Raw genomic sequence first — 5,379 nt, 5'->3', positions numbered from 1 at the left:
GGGTGTTACATGATTTCTACCTCAACCTTTCTAAGGTATCTTTCTTCAAATTCACCTTCACTTAGTTGTTAGATTCACTTGTAACCATTATCTTTATAGTTCATTTAACTTTCGGTTTCGTTATTTTACATTGAATCAATCTGTTTCAGTTTTAGATTATTTTAGCTTTGTAGTTTGTATGTTCTTGATTTGATTTGTTACTGATTTTTCACCTTATTTCAATTTGCAATCCAATAATATATAACGTCTTCAATTCATATATAGATAGACTTGGTGTGTTAAGCAGAACAGTTATTAAGATCAACAAGAGTTTCATATGCTCCATTGATGAAAAATGTACTGATCCTGTTTCTTCTCAATGTGTTGATTGATACTTAAGTAGCTAGCAACCACTTCGATAAAGATGTTTCCTTGTACCGTTTGATTTCAATTTGTTTCTGCATTGTCAAACCAAACTTGCGGTGTAGAAAATTTTCAGGTGCTTTTGGTTTAACTAAGAGTTGATGCAACTACCGTCACCTAATTGCGATTTGTTAACTTGTTTTGGAGATTGTTTCTTTCTTTTTGGAACCGCCGTAGTGAAGTGTGGTGATGGATAAATGTGAGTTAGGAATTTTCACAAAATAATTCTGTTGAAGTATAGATTCAAACCAACAATCAACTCTCAATCAAAGTTTAATTTGTTTGTCACTTAAGCCAAACCCAATAAAAACTGAGAGTATTTAAACCTCGGATCATCTCTTAAGGAATTGCACGGAAGTGTGCATATTATTGGTTATGGGATGTATATTTTTGGGTTTTGGGTTTGATAGACAAGAAAATAAAAATGACATGAAAATATAGCTAACAACTAAGAAAAGTCTTGGCAAGAAATGAGAATTGGAAGTCCTATTCTCATTATCATCCTCAATTGTGATGGTAAATGTAAATTGTATTCACTTAGTTAACCTCTAACCAATGAAGGAAAGTGAAGTGCATACAATCAACTTGAGTTTACAAGTCCTAGTCAACTCATAGTGAAAGACTAGATTTAATGACGCTCAAGCTAATCGGCAATTTTCAATTACTAATCAACAAGAGATTTTGATAATTCAAGAGTCTCCAAATCACTCAACCCAAGTCAAGAATATAAAAATCTACACTAAAATCCAACCAAGCCTTTTATCAAATACTTGGAAGGAATAAAAGAAAAGCATCATAAAAGTACAAGAAATATAAAATCTAAACTACCAAATGCAAGAATCAATAACTAACAATTAAAGAAAGAAACAATAAACATAGAAAACAGAAATTGCATTAATAGAAATCAAAAGTAACAAGAGTTCATAAACATAAAAATGACATAAAAGGAAATTAACAATGTAAACAAAGAGACCCAAGACAATAAAGCATAAAAACATAAATGAAGCTACACTAAAACAAGAATTAAAGAGAAATTAAACTAATCTACCCTAATTTCTAGAGAGAACAAAGAGCTTCTCTCTCTAGAAAACCTAACCTAAAGCATGGTAGAAACCTAATTATGACTACTTGGTTCATCTCCCTTCAATCATTAGGTTCAAAAGCATCAGAAATGAGTTGGATTTGGGCCTCCTTGAGTTCAGAAATCGTCCCAGCGTGTTCCTTTAATGAGGTCACGTGACCAGTGTCACGCGTACGCGTGGCATTGAATCCACCAAATCCTCATTTCTTCATGAATTCTCCACTTTGCATGCTTTTTTCTTCATTCCTTCAATCAAACCTTTGTCTTATAAGCCTGAAATCACTCAACAAACTTATCAAGGTATCGAATGGAATTAAAGTGAATTAAATTTAGCAAATTAAGGGTCCAAAAAGCATGTTTCAATCGTTAAGCACAATTTAGGGAGAATTACAAAACCATGCTATTTTAGTGAATAAATAGGAAAAAAGTTGACAAAATCCACCAAATTTAATACAAAATAAACCATAAAATTGTGGTTTATCAAAGTGCATATAAAGACAATGAATTTTCCTACTATTATTTGTCCATATAAAACACTTGACATTATTCAAAATTAATCTTTCTTTTGAATATAATCATGTTTCTAATTTCCCAAGCAATGCGGTGTTATGTAATTTTCAAGAACCAAGTCCATTGTATAAATCAGTATTTGGCTTACATAGAATGTGTCTACTAGTGTGTTTCAAAAAGAAAGAAAGAAAAAGGACCAAAACTTTATTTATTGTGCAAGAACAAATAAATGGAATGATTGTTTACCAAAGATAAAAAGAACTCCTCTTTTATATATCAGCCTATTACTATGTCTATATTTCTTTTTAGTGTAACAGTTATATGGATATTGGCTTCCATGTAACTAAGATTTGCCATAGTGCTCCTTATAAATTTGTCACATGACTTCAAAGACAGCAGAGATCTCACACCCTGTAGAGAAGTAAGAAATCATGTTATCTCCACTCCATGCAAGTTAAATATGATAATAGCATAGATACTCTAAGATATCAGATCACATTTATTTAAAGATGATATAAAAAAATAATCTCCCTTACCAAGTATATTGATATTGCTCCCTTTCTTGAATGAATTCCTCATGTCTAATAATATATAACGTCTTCAATTTTAATAGCTTTGTTTGGATATTTTAAATGATAATGATTATGTGTTTCCTATCTACATTGGTGATGATAAAACCATTGAAGATGCTTTCAAGGTATTGTATTTTCTTTTCTTATATTATCGTGATAGAGGCAAAGTAGTGTAAAATTGATCCATCATCTATAACAGGTGTTTAATTTCTCAATTCTTTTGTTTAAAATCTAGTTTTTCTTAATATAGTTTTTTTTAACTTGGCCTGAATTTCTTGCATGCAACCAAAGAAAACATGTTTATGATTGTTAACAAGGTTATTCAGTTTCATTCATCTTTTTTTATTTATTTTTTTAATAATGTTACAGCTAGATAAAAATTAGTAATGCAATCATACCTGAGCACTGATAGCCTATTTTATGAGGTACTCATTTTGAATTCTGGAAGGACCATTACCCTTTTCAGATCTCCACTGAGAATCCTGAGTTGAAAATGCATTCTCTCCATATCCAGTAGCAGCTGCTCCAAATTAGTATTTCTCAGCAAGATCACAATTAGAAACTTAAAGTATTTAAAATACATGCACAAGGATCAAAACTGAAAGGCTTATACAATTTGCAGTATCACCCAAATCTTTTTCACAGATTCATACTTAAACATTTAGCATGCCATTGATAAAAACTATGATAATAGCTATTTTGCAACATGCTTATGAGGTACCCAAAAACTTGAAGATATCAAGTTATTGCCTTCAAGAGGAATAAATGACAAAAGCAAGGGTGTTATTTTATATGTTCCATTTTACAACAATAGAGGGCTTGAAGAAAAAAGACGCTAAGATATTCAAAATAGTGAACTTAATGTGTATAAAAATAGTAGATTCCCAGTGATCAGATGGCAGGTATCATTTATGAAAATATTTTGCTATCTTAGCTTCCAGAATATTTTGTTTATTACAACAAGTCTCAAATCCTTTTTATCCTAAATCCCCCTTTTTTTTTGTTATTCAGCAGAATTACTATAATGAATATGGTGGACAACGCTTTCCATTTCGTTGGTTACCAGCATATTACTAACCAATTACATATATTGCCCTGCAATCATGATTGTGGGATTTTGGTGCTTCAGTAAAGAAAGAAAGCAGTGCCTCATACTCTGTAAGAGACTCCAATTAGATTATGGAATTTTTTCAATTTCTGGTTCGGTGGAAAGAGAAAGAAAAAATTATTAAGCTGTAAATTATTTCAATTGTTTGATATATATTCCTGTCTTTGAATTCTTAAGATTTTTAGGTTTTTTACTCTTGAATGTACATTTGGATTGTGAATCATAAATTTAATGTATTTATGAATTTTGTCTCTTTTAATTTCTATATTTCGATATGGATATTGTGAATATTTTTGGTATTTATTTAAAAATTGATTGCTGTTTGATATTTTTATATTTTGTTGAAATATAATTATTTACGAAAATCAAGTTTGAATAGTGGTATATGTGAAATTAGTAAAATTCTATAATTAGAAAATCAGTAACAGCGACCAATTTAGCAACCGATTCTAAATTATATGGTCAGACATCAGCGACTGATTTTATTTGTGACCGATTTAGCGACAAAAAAGTGGGTTGCTATTTAGCAACCGATATTTTCAGCGACCAATTTAGCAACCGAAAAAGTGGTCGCCATTTAGTGATCTGCGACCGATTTAGCGATCAATATCGTTTGGTACTAGTTTGGTAGCATTGGTTGAAAATTGGTCGCTAACGGTTAGCGACCGAAGTTGGTCGCTATTTTCTAATTAGCGACCAAGGTTTTAGCGACTACCATTATTGGTCGCTAAATCGGTCGCTATTCCGGTAATTTCTTGTAGTGTTTAGGGTAAGCGCCATTACAATTTAATTAACAATGTTAATAATTTAATTAATAGAATTTAATTTAGGATTTATAGATAATTTGATTAATTATTTTAGATTGTATGAGAGTATAAATTAGAATTGTTAATTTAATTTATTAACTATACTTGTATGCATGTATGTGTGTAGGATAAACCTATTTTCTAATTATATTTGTTAGTATATGTGGTTAGAAATAAGATCGATATGATTTATTTGGATATAATTGATAACAAAATTAGTCATAATGATAATTAAGTTAAAATTAATTTAGTAGATAATTTTATTAATTATACTAGTTAGTTTAGTATAGAAGTTAAATTAGTTTTTTAATGTTCATGTTAATTTAATGTTAATAATAAGTAGGAGCGGCGAATGGGTCGAAGCCCGCCGGGCCCAAAAAAGAAGGCTGTGCATGAAATTTGAAACCCTCATACCTAAAAAGCCCGCCTAACCTGCACCGCCTTAAATGTGGGCTTTGGCAGGTTTCGGCGGGACGGAGCGGACTTTCTCGGCGGGCCCAGCACTATTTTGGTCAGGGAAATTTTTGTAAAAATCTCAGGTAAAAAGAAGAAGCCAACATCCCGACCAAACCCGACCCAAAAAAACCCTACCCTAGTTCCACTCACTCTCTCAGACTCGGACACAACACAACATACTCACACTGTCTCTCACACTCACACCAGTACACCACTGGTGACCACACTGTCCACACACAGCCCCCAGGCCCAAGGCCCCAACCGCTCCTAACCCTACTGCGTTCGGTGTCCCTATTTGGTGTCACTGCCGTTGCCATGGCTGGCGTTGTTGGCCCATTGCTATCCACTCATGCTCACACTCACAAGTCACGCATCTTGCCACCATCTCATTGTCAGGCTCTAAGTTTGCAGTCTCGCACCCGACAGTTTCGCACCACCATCGCG

The 5,379-nt window shown here is 32.6% G+C and overlaps 1 long non-coding RNA gene across 1 annotated transcript; it reads right to left on the bottom strand.

Moving 5' to 3' along the window:
• Positions 2,062-2,615, bottom strand: LOC107628367. Its single transcript, XR_001617745.2, has 2 exons — positions 2,530-2,615; positions 2,062-2,404 (listed from the first exon to the last, which is right to left on the bottom strand). It is a non-coding gene; the product is annotated as an uncharacterized LOC107628367 (long non-coding RNA).

This window comes from Arachis ipaensis, chromosome B02, assembly GCF_000816755.2.
Source record: "Arachis ipaensis cultivar K30076 chromosome B02, Araip1.1, whole genome shotgun sequence".
NCBI classification, from domain to species: Eukaryota; Viridiplantae; Streptophyta; class Magnoliopsida; order Fabales; family Fabaceae; genus Arachis; species Arachis ipaensis.
This window is presented reverse-complemented; position numbering and strand designations above follow the sequence as displayed.